The sequence below is a fragment of the Corvus kubaryi genome, unplaced genomic scaffold, assembly GCF_017639235.1.
Source record: "Corvus kubaryi isolate FWS band 111438036 unplaced genomic scaffold, C.kubaryi_AGA036_p1.0 37300, whole genome shotgun sequence".
In the NCBI taxonomy this organism is placed as follows: Eukaryota; Metazoa; Chordata; class Aves; order Passeriformes; family Corvidae; genus Corvus; species Corvus kubaryi.
The window spans coordinates 14,555,669-14,569,474 of NW_024581093.1; the positions used below are offsets into that span (position 1 = coordinate 14,555,669).

General features: G+C 37.4%; 1 long non-coding RNA gene across 2 annotated transcripts in view; it reads right to left on the reverse strand.

The window, feature by feature from the left end:
* LOC121664035 overlaps positions 1 to 13,806 on the reverse strand; it is a 55,761-nt gene that overhangs the window by 18,369 nt on the left and 23,586 nt on the right. For both annotated transcript variants that reach the window (XR_006015855.1, XR_006015854.1), the window contains exons 3-4: positions 6,395 to 6,455; positions 4,588 to 4,676 (exon numbers count right to left, since the gene is read on the reverse strand). This is a non-coding gene — a long non-coding RNA (uncharacterized LOC121664035). The remainder of the gene's footprint in view (positions 1 to 4,587; positions 4,677 to 6,394; positions 6,456 to 13,806) is intronic.

Below are 13,806 nucleotides of genomic sequence, written 5' to 3' on the forward strand. Positions count from 1 at the left end.
GTGAGAATACTCACTGAAGGAATACAACTTTTCCTGAATTTGTTTTATGATTATTAACATGTCATACTTATTTGCAAATGTGTTAATTTCCCAAATTTTATAGAACTTCTCTTTAAATGTATCCCTAATGGGCAATATTTTAGAGACTGCATTAATTTCTCTCTGTTTCAAAATGATATAAATATAGTAAGGGCCAATTTTGTGCATAGAAGTGGGAATGCAATCTGGGGAGCTAAGCACCTCTTAATCTTCCAATCTGGAGAGCAGAATTCAGGCTTTTTCATCTTGGCTGAAGGGAAACCAGTCTGCCTGTCCTGAATTCTCTCCAGATTTTATGGACATGGAATCAGCAGTATGTCCCATCAGTATCCAAAAGAGCTCCATATCATTCTGCAAGTTGGTACACCTTCAGTGAGAAATTTAGGAATATTTTTTCACAGCTTCCTGAACTGAGAGTGATTTGAGGTCAGCAGAGCTCATGCATTCTACAAGCAAGCAAGAAAAAAGGATTCATTCATTGTCTTCTGTATAACAATGCTGGTTTTCCTGAACAACCGACGTGCTGTTTTTCCACTTATACATAAGTTTTTCATAGTTTCTATAAAATATAACCAAGATTTACCTATGTTAGGAGAGTAAGGGTCAGACACCTTACGACCCTATAACATAAAGAAAAACATAGCAAAATCACTTTCCCCCCACCCCCCAATTAAAAGGAAATAGAATAAATGTATTGGCAAAAAAAAAAAAAAAAGAAATTAAGCATGTAAAAGTGTGCAGCCTTGACATAATTAGATCTACCACATCTAGGTCAGCTGAGGATGCAGGATTCACACAGCAATTATTTATTCAAAACTTTAGAACACTGCATTTCGAGTGACAGCTCCTAGCTGTGACTCCTCGAAGAACTAGTAGAGCCACCATGCTACACACACACACACAGAGGGCTCCGGAAAACAGATCTCCACCTCATTTGAAAAACTCCAAAGGCATTGGATATAAAGCAGGGAATGCCATAATCACCACTTATTAGTGGCAGGTCTGCAGTTGAAAACAGTCCTGGGATTTATTTCATTGGTTGTGGCACCAGAGAGGAGGACTATCCATGAACAGACTGAAAAACTTAGGTCTAAACTCACTAGGGAAGGAAGGGGTGGAGAAGGAGTGGCACTGTGTGTGTGAAACTGAAAGCTTCTTTCTGCCAACAGGAGCCTGAATGACAACCTCCAGGGACTGCACAAATGAAAGGTGGCTTCGCCAGCCTCCCAAAACACCACCCCTGCCATAAAGTGCTTTGGGTTTAAAACCCCCAGAATTTAGAGTAACATGGAAACAGAGCCCAAAGGTGAGGGACTGACATACTGTTAAGTGTATTCATATCAGTACTCTTGGAAATGTCTGGCACATACCACATTGCATATTTCATCTTATGCTTTTGTATAAAGCTTGTAAAATATGTTTTGCAGCACATGAAAGGGCTAATCCAAGTGCAGGGTAAAAGTCACTGCTGCCAGATAACAGACTTCCTCCCTTGGCACAAACAAGCACTAGAGAGCTGTGTTTAGGTTCCCAAATTCAAACCATACTGATGCCTCAATGACAGACATTTTCTACACTTCTTATTTTCTTCTTGAAGTAAAGACAATTGCATATCCAGCTGAGTAGCTAAAAAAAAAACTATTGGAAATGCTAAGAAAATGTTCTAAGTCAGAACTAGGATTTGGGAGCTATTAATGGAAATGAATTTGCTTAGGAAAAAAAAAATCAAACCCTACAGTTCTTGACAGTGTACAAGGCTCAAAATGTCACTGTAAATACATTTTAATCCTGATCCAATGACATGGTATATTCAATATACAAGGGGACCTATGTGCTTCTTTTCTAGTCCTCTAGAATGCCAAACAACAGTATACTTAAACATAAAACATGTTGCTCTTGGTTACATACCATAAATTGCTGTATATCCCTTCCCTCTTCTCATTCAGATTCTAATGAATGCTGCTCTGCTGGTCAACTATAACACAAGACAGAGAGTACTTTTCTCCTTGTCAAATAGCACTCTATAAAAAAAAACTATTGTCCTCCTGATTTAGGATACATACACATGGCTAGTAAGGAAAAAACAGCAGAGAATGGCAAATACAGTCTTGAGTGGGAATTTTCTCCCACAGCTACCAGAGAAGATAAATGAAATTTTCAGACACAGCCCTATCAAACTCCACAATACAGCATGTGTGGGGTTCATGTACAATAAAAGGAGGAACCTGAGAAGAAAGTTGTTTTTGCAACCTCAGTAATGAGAGCGAGCCTTGAAATGCTGGCAGTGGAGGAAGCATTTTCATTAGGTGTGTTTCACTTTCTTCCTCAGTGCAGCAATCCACTTACAGAAGCTGTGTGTTGTTACATGACACATTTCCACTTTCTTACAGAAGTGCCTGTGATTTTTTGAATGCTGTTTGTTGTTACTGCCTTTCTTCTCCGACACAATGCACCAATTTTTAACCTTTTCAGTAACCTGGTGACACCTCTGGGATATTACAGTATTCCTGTCAAAATGTCTGGTCTACAACAATAAACTTTACATTGATGTCTTGCTTTTTGGGAATAATTACACTGTTCCTTAAATGTTACCCTATTTACTATTTGTGCACAAAGATGACAATAAAATCAATGGAACACAATTCCCAAATGTGCATCAAAGTCTTTTGCAATGTTAATGGATTAGTGTGTCTACAGAGGTGTAAGATCATTTTGTCTTGATGCTTGGACTTGCACACGATATGCACTTACTCAAAGATAAACTTATTAACCCTTATCTGCTGAGCTCATCCCTTCAAAAAGTTAGTTTAATCTCCCCGCATTTGTCAGAATTCCTTTTTTCTTTTTCTTTCTCCTTTTTTTTTTTTTCCCCTCTTCTTTTTAAGCCAAGCCTGGGAATGCTGCCCATCGATCAATAGGTGTATGATGAAGGAACTTCGTCCTGCTCCCTCTGACCAGCGGCGATGTTTTTTCAATGATTCCGCAGGAGTCAAAAACTCAACAAAGCGAATCGCGGATGCTGTAAAGGGAGCATGCTGCTCATGTCTGTGACCACTGTATGCAAAGCTTGGCATTAGTCACCGCCAGGCTGCCTCTGACAGCCCTGAAGTGAGGGAGATTAATGTGAGGCAGGGGCACTTTATTATTGTCATTCTGTTCTTTCACACTCTGCCTCTGACTTTCAATTTTGCTCCAGAATTAATTGTCTGCTCCCTACAGTATGACTGATGTAGAAGGATACAAGTAACATAGGCACCTGGTTCTGGCCTTGACAATCTGACTCGTTGTTGCAGGATGTATTGTGTAGAGTCAAAGTCAGGGACAGACGGGCATCTTTCAAAGAAATCAGCCAATGTTTCTTTTGACTTCAATCAGATTTGACTGTAGGTTATCCTTCCCTAAGAACAATTTTTTTCTTGTAGAGATGCTAACAAAATGCCAGTGCCATTATTAAGTACCACTACATGATACTATTGCTCTGCTCTATGCAGCCTCATGTGAGGCCTTTCTCTCCAAGCTTTGCTTTTTATGTTGTAAGGCAGTAAATTAGTCATGGAGCAGTGTTTAATCCCTACCCTCTCAGAGTAAAGCATTGTTGTGAGAACATTATACATGGTATCTTAGACAATAAAAATACATGGCTGTGTAAGTCAGTATCATTTACTATTTATTGGACTAACAGTTCCAAAGCAAATTACACATAAAGTAAGACAAATAGTTAAAGATCTTGTATCTAATAGAATATCTGACTGTATATCAGACTTAAAACGAACTGCTGTACTAAGAGATCAAGGAACATCTTTACTAGAGCATAGAGGATGCGAAAAAAAGAATCACTTTTCGGATGGAAAAAATCATACAGAATCAGTCTTTGCACATGCACCCCTATCTATCAGTCTGCTTTTTCTCACTTTAACATCTGATGGTGACAAATGTACAGGCATTCCTACACTGCAGCGAAACAAGGAGCTTCACCCTTTATCTTTAAACAGTAAGCATTTGCTGGTAGTCACAGACATTGCTACAGACACACAGGCAATAATATCAACATTCAATGCTCCAAAAGTATGGGGAACTGTGGCATATTTGCTCAAGGCTTAGTTTTTGAGCCAAATACTCTCAGTGCCTGCTAACCCTTTCAGTTGGATTTTATCATTTTTGGTTAGACTTTGATCAGATAAGCTTTTCAGAGCTACACAACTGAGAAATTATCAGATGTATACAAAATGCATAGAAATAAGCAACACTAAATGTTCCATTGCTTACTGTTTGCCCTTTGGTACATGGGTGGGACTCCTCAAGATGATCTCAGGAATTTCTTCCCAAATACCCTCTATGAATAGAACGTGCAATAAATTATTGTGGCTTTAACTCATCTACTCCTTAAATTTGACCATGATATTATGTTAAAGGGTACCAAAATATACAATATGCTGAATTGTCTTTATCCTGGATACCAGAAGGAAAATTACCACCATTCAGTGAGGATGATCCCACCTCATTAAATTACTGATTTACCACAATGATTAAAATACAAAAAATATCTACCTGCATTTATGAAGGAAGCAGCTTTTCCCACTTGCTCCAGTTTTCCCAGACCTCTGGGCAAAGTAAATTTCAGGATGCATTTCAACTTCCTTGAAAGACACAAAAAGCAATGAGAAATTCTGCCTCTTTAAAAAGGTGTGCTAGTAAATGTTGTAATATCCTTCAAACCTGACATTAAGTATTTAAATGTTACTTAAGCAAAGTGTGAGCAATTAAATTAATCAATCTTCCCAGCCATGTACTGAACAGATGTTCAATAAATCCTGTCTGCTTACAGTGTGGGAGAAAGAAAGTCCACTTTTAGCTGTCCTTCAGTGATGACATCCCTCAGCCCGTCCTTTCTCTGGGCCTCATGGGCCACTGCCAGGCAGTTCTGCTGCGTTGTTTCTTTATTATAAATAACAACAGACCACCTGGACTACCTGCAGTACCTGGAAGCTGAGGTTTAATGATCCTTCAGGCTACATCCTCAGCTCTCTCCTGATCCCAGATAATGGGACTGATGGGAATGGCAGAGGAGTGACGGATGGCAGTGACGAATGACTCCAGACAAACATGTGCTGACAACTAGTGAATATGGGGCAGCCTTGCAGAAAGGTCAAGATAAAAGTATTTACTTGACTTTCAAAGTTTCTCCATGAAAAAACACTCAGAATCCTGAGATTTCTCACCACCAGATAACTTTGCCAAGCAGATGTGTACAGCGTGCTATCAGAGTGTCACAAATCTGGCAAGCAGCACTGCAAGCAGGAGCAAACACCATCTTTTAGTGAAAATAAACTATCTGCAAAGCTAGAACAGTGAAATTCCATAGACATGCAAGAACCCGGATATTTGCAATTTTCAGTGCTAAGGTTGCCAACAGCTGCAGACACAGCCTCTTGTTTTTTTAAGGTGTCTATTCTGTTCTGACCAGGTTCCCACCCCAGCCACAATCCCACTCTCTCACTGCCCCTCCAGCACCAGGAAAGGCCACTGAACCACCCCATCTTTCTGCCCAATTAAGCAGTGAGGTCTTTTCTTAGCAGGACTTATAAAGTTTGCCTGGAAGTCCTGTGATGTAAAATTTGATTGCTACAAGATGCTCACAGGGTCATCTCTCTTTTAGAACCTCAGATTTCAAAAATTAAGGGACAACTTTTTACATTACACTCCCCAAACCTTAAACAAATCCTATTGGTTATAAGATGTATATGATGCATGCCATCCTCTTCACTTGTTACACATTAATATCAACTGTGATCAAATGAGTCAACTGACATTCAAATATAATGGTTAAAACTTCTGCACCACAGATATACAACTTCAACCTTTTGAATGCTGCCATTCCATATATGGACTTTATCCACATTTTAATGAGGCTTTCAAATCTCTGAGATAAAGCTAGTATTTTATGTAGAACTGCCTGCTTTTTATGATATCCTGACACGTTGTACAACATTTGTGACTATATTGATCCTTATAAATTCAGCATCTGTATATATTCCTGAAAAGCATCCCCTGCTCAGTCTGTAGCACAAACAGCAGGGCAGGACACAGAGGAGGCAGTTCTTGAGCCATTTTGCTCAGCAGAAAACAGACAGGTAAGGAATATTTTAGTAAAACAAACTATTTTAGTTGCATAACACAGTCATATTTTAAAAAATAATTAAAATACCATTCTCAAAATGAACAATGAAGAAACGCTGGGGTTCTCTATAAATTTTACCCTGCTTCATTCTCCTTCAGACAAACCTGTTTCAAATCCTGAGGGGGTAAACTGTACTCTTTTCCCACCTGGGACAGTTATACATCTTCATGCCCTCACCTTTGCCTGTCTGCAGAGACAAGCCTTCTTGTGTTTCCCCATGCAGTTTCACGCTTTTAATCTGAAACAAATGATTGCAGGAAAAAAAAAAAGCACATTATCACCTTGGCAAGGCATCAGGAGTATACAGAAAAAAAGAAAGGGTCTATGGGCAAATTCATCTTCCATTGCTACAATCAATCTCTCACCTAAAGAAATACACAATAACTAGGCAGGAAAGGGCCAAGATTTATGGCCTAGAAACATCTCCACTGACCAGCATACACCAAGCCTTCCTGGCTCCCTCCTTGCCAGAATGGCTCTTTCTAACAGTTACAATGATATACTGTCTCTCCCTACTGTTTTACAAGTACATTAGCTTTATTTAATGAGATCTCTGAGTAATTTAACAGATGTATATAGGACATAAGACTAGAAAAACTCTTGCTACTTGAACACTTTTGCCAAGGTATTCTAGGGCTAGCTAATCTCCACTACCAAGTTATATTCCATGAAATACTGTTATTGGAATTTTGGGAAGGTTTTTAAAAATTATTCTAATAGGAATGTTATCTTATAATCTAATAGAATAGTGCCACATTCAACACTTGCTTGTATTAGGCCCATTAAAGTAAGGTTAAAAGTGGTTACTTTAGTTCTTCAAAATTACTTATATATTAAAAGGCCTGAGAGAAATTCAAAAGCAGAGATTGATATATCTGTTAAATCTTGCACCCTGTTCTTTCCTGTAACTTCAACATCATGTCCCAAGGGAAAAGAGACAGATTCTTCCATTTTAAAAACATATACTCAGCTTTAAAGTTCACAATGATTGGATCACTCAATGTCAAAGCATTTCAAAGTACTGTATTCTGAGGTTTTGTTTAACATATGAAGGATAACCAGTCATTAGTTTAACACAATAGCTCTGCTTTCCATTATTTTTATTATTTCTGTTTCTGAGCAACAGACAATGTTTTGGAGGGCTGCTGTTATCCAGCAAAGTAGTTTTAAATAATAGTGTTATACAATAAAATATTAAATGAAAGAAGCTGCAATAATAACTTTTTAAATAACTCTAATCAGCTAGCAATTAATAATACGGGAGTGGCAACAAGGAATTACCTGTTTAAAGTGACACTCTAACATTTTTTCTGAGTAAAAGAAAGGTGGGCATAAACTTTATGCATTTGTCAGTGTGTTTTTTGCAGCAGTGAATCTACAAAAATCCATACAGTGTGTTGAGTTTTCTCATACATTATACTTTTTAAATTGATTAAAAATAGAATATTGCCCCAGATTCAGTAATTACTTCAATGAACTACATTAAAAAAAAATTCAAGAACTTCAATGCTACCTGCTGGTGAGACCAGTACTAATTGAGTTTAGTGGCATTTTTCTGTAAATAATATATAGTCTCATTAAAGAAGGTTTATTTTAGTTTGAAAACATATTTCTTTTTAAAATTCTTTTAAGCTGAAGGGGGAGAAAAAAGGGGGGAAAAAGGGATGAGGGTAATATTTACTGTTCTTGCAAAGTGTTCAATGTCCTTCTGGCTTATAGGATATTGTGTTAACCTTGAATTGGAGCATAAAACACAGATTGATATATAATTACTCATAGAAGTCTATGGAATATACAACAAACATGCTGCAACATGTCTAATATTTGGAGAAAATCCCCATACATATCTGACCAAAGTAAACATTCTGACCCACCCTCCCAAATGTACCACAACTTACCCAGAGGCAAGGATTCCATGTTTAGAAAGCAGGAAACACCAAAGTTGTGAGCAGAAAATCTGATATTTCTTTAAATACCAGAAAACACTGACAAATCTCTGCTTGCAAAATTATGGACGCTCACCATGTAAAATTATGCTCGAAATCAAGAACAAAATTACTCCCAGAGTAGAAAAGACTGGGGGAGAGAGAGGGACAACATGAGCTGATATAGAGCAAATTCATTGCATGAAATTTCATTTCTTGAGAGCTATACATCAAGGTGTATTTGTTTAATGAGGTTGACACTAGAAAGATGTATAGAACATATCAGACACCCAGTACCAGTGCGTTCTGGGAAAAAGATAACATCTGAGGATCTGACCACTCACTTCGTCTTCGAGCCAGACTTCTCTATCTACTGGTTCTTCAGGGGATTATAAATGAGAGGGCAGGAGGAGCAAGGAGCAAAATAATGAAAAACAACACAAAAAAAGAAAAATTATAACATTGTAGAGCCAAGTAAAGCCAAATTTATTGACCTCACAACTACATAATCAAGAGAAAGTTATCACTGTGGAAACTTTTACTAAAGCAGAATGATCTTAAATAACAAGGGAGTGCTATGAAATTTACAGCACTTTTAAGATATGCAAATTGAATGCAAGGTATAGACATAAGGGTAATTAATTGTAAATCTAAGAATAATGTTTCTTTGTCAGGGCTGTCTCCATGTTGTGGAATACATTCTAATGTGCCTTAACTCTGAATATTTCTTAAAGGCTGGTCTAATTATGAGATGTTCAGAATTTCAAAATAGTAGTTATTCTTATCGTTTAATATAGCTGCTGTAAAGTTTCATAACAAAATTTACTGATTACATGAAAATATTTTATTTTAATTTTCAAGAATAAAGCACTTGTTTAAAAGTCTAGGCACTGAGTATTTACCTTGGAAAAAATAATATGATGGAAACAGCTTTTGCTAAAACAGTGTTTTGTGGTGGGTTTTTTTTTAAGGAAGAGAAAGGAAAGTGGCAAAGAATCAACATAATTAAGTGTAAACATCTTTATCTCCTTCACTTTTAAAGTTATAATGCTGGTTTTCTAAGGACTTCATAGAATAAAATAGAATCTTATCATTCCATCATTTACTTAATTTTTCGTTTAATTAAAGTCATTCATGTGGCAATTATTCAGGTAAACCTTTCCATTGCAACAGGACAATAAAAATTCACTTTCTCATTTTAAAACGTGGCAAGATTGGAAAGAAAATTTTCCAACTTTGAAAAGAAATTTATATAAACTTATAGAACATCTAAAATCATTCATAGCAATAATTCAAGCCCCTGTCAGCTTCAGTAACAGGCCTATATACTTGACTGTGCCTCCTGACAGAAAACCCACTATTTGAGCTGCTTTTAGTGTTTAATTTAGACAAATTAAAATGAAGCTTCTTTAGGGGGCAGCATAGTAAACAACCTTCAACAATAATGCCATAATAGCCTGGATGCCTTGGATTTTTAGGGGAAAGACACTTATTAATCCTCATGTCTTAGCAGAACTTTCTATAGACCCAGGGAAGAGTTAAACAGTATTGGAGGGAAGAGCATGAGCAGCCAAAGCTCTCTTTGAGCTTTGGTGAGTCAGATTTTCTGACCACCAAACAGCAAGAGAAGCAGGTACTCCAGCAACACAGCGTTTGGGAACATTATTCCACTTGGTAACTCTTAAGTTCCAGGAAAACAAACTGTAATCACAGATATTATCTCACAAAGAAACTACACAATCAGGAGCATGTGATTTAGATACACATGCAGTAGCTCTGCAACAAAAATGTCCTTATTTTCACCAGTCATCAGTTACACTCCTACCACTGCAGGAATCATCCATAAGCCCCACATCCAGGATACACTTTTCATACTTCAAAGAGAAAAGAGCAAAACACTTCAAAAACCACCTATTTTAGAAGAGGTGCAAGTGAGGCAGCTGGTCATGGGTGAGTGGTCAGCTGGGAGGATTATAGCCCTTCAGGAAAACTGCCATGTGACATGGACTGGTTTTGTGGGAGCAGAGAGGGAGGAAAGTGGAGGAGAAGAGCCCCAGTTCCTCGAGCAGCTGGCATTTAATAGCAAAAAAACCCCAAATCAACAGTTCAAAATTTTGGCCAGCAGAATCAGAGTTTGTTATCTGCACGAGAAGAAATGCATTTCAGAAACACGTCAGAAAAAGTCTTTGGGAGATAGGGAACAAAGGGAGAGGTTAATCATCAGTGTGGAATACAAAAATAAATGCTAACATAACTTTGGAAAAAGCGCACATCATCACTTTGTGTCTGCTCTGCCTAAACAATTAAAATATTCTGTTAATATTTTTTACCTAAGCATAACATACTATAACTTTAGCTCCCCTTCAGTGACAGTTTGTGCTTGGAAGTTCTGTTATAGTTTAAACAGAGAGCTCAGGAAATTTTGAAATCATTGCCAGATATAGAGGCATATTTCATAACATGAGTTAAATGCATCAGATGCTTACATGAGAGGGTCTCTCCTATATAACACTTGCAGAAATTATAAATTCTCCATATGCCAGCAGAGTTAATAGCTTCCTTAAAAGAACTTTCAAAAATTATGCTTGCACAGGAGTAAGTTTCCAAAACTTTCTATAAGGAAACAGAAGACCAAGGCACTTATTAATGCTGGCTTGTAACTGGAGCAAACTGAAATTTTCATCCTTTCTTCTTTTCATGACAACTTTCCTACACAAGGCTTAAACTTTTAGGAACCTGAAGTATCAGTGGGAATTCTTACTGACACCTGCTTCTCTAACTTCTTCAGAAGGCAGAAAACTTAGTCTGGAATAATGAAGGTAGTGAGAGAACAGTTTGGGTAGAAGATGTGCCAAGGTTATGCAAGAATTTCTAAAGACCACTTAAGGAGGAATCCTAGGAGACAAACTTCATGGTTTTGATGGAGACAAATGATATGAAAACAGATTTTTCCTTTTCTGTACAGTGCAAATGGTATTACAGCACAGAAAAGAGATCCTGATGTGGAAGCACAAGGCTCTTGCTTTCTCAGACTGCTTTTCTGTGATGTGACAAACAAAGGTTATTGTCCTTTTGGAAGAATTTTTGTACATTATAATTTGAATCGGATTTCAAGTGGAGATCACAATTTCTTTCGATCAATTAGTGCAAGACTGTATATCTTAGGTGTGTTGCAGAGGTTAACCACAGCTATGTTTGACCCACATTAATTTTTCTCATTAGTCTATGATACCTACCAGCAATTTTACTCACTGTTTTTGCAGGTTCAGTGAACTTTTCAAATTGTTATAATTTTGCCAAAATCTCTGATAATCAAACTTGTAACTGACTGCCCAGAAAATGTAAAATGGCAGAAGAGCCAAACTCAGCTTACACAGTAACCCTGACTGAAGGGTTAGAGCCAGCAAGTTATTCTAAGCCAGTTATTTCTGAAGTCATTAATCACCAAAAAAATGCATTTATTTTCTGTTTCTTGTCACTCCAAACCTGCTTCTCCAATTCAATTACTGCCAAATTAAACTGTTGTGAAAACAAACTGTGGCAAGCACTGAACTGTAGCATAACTTCTACTCTTGAATCTCTTCTACTCTCCAGTCAGACAACAGCTTTCTTCTAGCTTAGCAATTGAACAGGGTGAGCATCCTCCTCACCTGGAAATAACAATGGGAGGATCTGTGAACTAGACACAATTTACACATTGCACTGGTTTTTTTCTTTTCCATTGAAATTTTTCCTGTTTTCATTGAAATAATCAATGGTGAGGTGAACTTTCAGCACTTGGAAGTACAGACAACAGACTAATAAAAGAGCACTTCAGGAGGACCTATTCACAAAATCCACTCCCACACGATGAAGCACCACCCGCTAAAGCAGTCCCACCCATTTCAGTTGGATTCCCTCACCAATGAACACACACAAGGTATGTGGGGGGACAGAAAAACAGGCAAATTCAGCAACTGGCCTCACACCTTCCTTGTTAAACAGACTTAGTTCTAATTACTGTAAGATGGATGGCCTTACAAAATACTTTTTATTTTTAAGGTCATTAAGTAAAGTGGAATCCTTCACCTTGTCCTTAAACTCAGTGGAAACTGCTCAGTTCACCTCTTTCACTTGGCGTGTTTAATTATTTGCACAGCTTGAATTAATACTAGGTCTATGTCTGAATGTCTCTGCTTGTCTTACTTGCTGCCAGTCACTTCACAATACCCACAATTTGAGGTTTTCTTGCTGCAGGAGTCATCAGGGAGCAAAAGCAGAAGAAAAGACCTAAGTGAGAGGACTCTGATATTTCCAAAGATCCCTTACTTCAGTTGCTCTACTTCCTAGCATAAGATGTCATTCGTAGACCATTAGAAGATAGGGAGAAATATAATATCAGGCCAAAGAACACACTGACACTTCATAATACAACAGCTTGATGGATCTTTGGTGACTCAACCCAAATTTAGAGAAGCCACATTTACACTGCCTATAACTTAACACACAGAATAGCTCTGAAATCAGAGCAACATGGGCTGCAAAAAGGTCACTGAGAAAAGACAATCCAGATGCACAAAAAAGAAATAAGAACTGGCACACACTTACCAATTTAAGACTTACCAATTTAAAGAAACAAGTTCACAGCCACAATGAGATAACAAGTATATTTTACACAAAGGATATACATTATTGTGCAATATTTTCAAGTGCAAAGCTTGGGATTCCAAATGTGATCCAATACAAACCAGAGTTTTGGTAAACAAGCCTGTAGCTCTCTTATTTTTTGTTTTTTAATAAGAGTTCCATATCACATTTGAGATGCCAAGCAAGAGAGGGTGAAATGCTGCTATCTATAAACCAGCAATACACAGGCACAAGGTTCCTGTGCAGGAGGATCGAACCACACATAAACAAAAAATAGAAAAAAAAATAGAATGAAGCTAAATAAAAATAATAAAACAAAAGCTACAGATTAAATTCTCTCCTTTCTTATATCCTTTAGAGGCAGCATGAAGTCAGTGCACTTGCACAGGATGTAAGTCAGGGCACAAATTGGCCCTTCAGCTCTGAGATTCCTCCAAGCTTTCCCAACAGCTTGCTGAGCGTAATTTGGGCTGGGTTATTTAAAGCTACACTGGATAATACAGTGCAAAGACTGGTGTGAACAATAACTCTTGCACAATTTATCACGCAGAGAAGAGCTACTAATCTTTTTACAAAACAAGGTATTCAAAATTATTTAATGCTAATATTTATGCATCAGAAAGCATTCTAAGCACAAAACAGCCCTCCTCCCCCTCCCCATCCACACACACAACATGCATTTGTGAACATCTTCAGCTACAATACACCATATTTTCAGAGAGTCTTGAAATTATCGTACTGTATGTTGGCATTTATGAAATTCTGTTATTAATGCCACTCTCATAACAAAGATAAGCTGTGTTTACAATACTAATACCTTCCACAAATAATTAGGTATGTATAGCTACACGTATAGTCTTATATAGCAGTGATGGCTCAAAACTGTAAATTTAAAGTATATTATTGTAATAAACAGTAATAATAGCAATGATTATAAAAATCAGTTTGGCATGCTTCTGCCTAGCAGAATTCTGTACCACACTGTCAGTTAAAAACAAAAAACCAAGACAAGAAATAACAACTACTATTTTCTTAGCT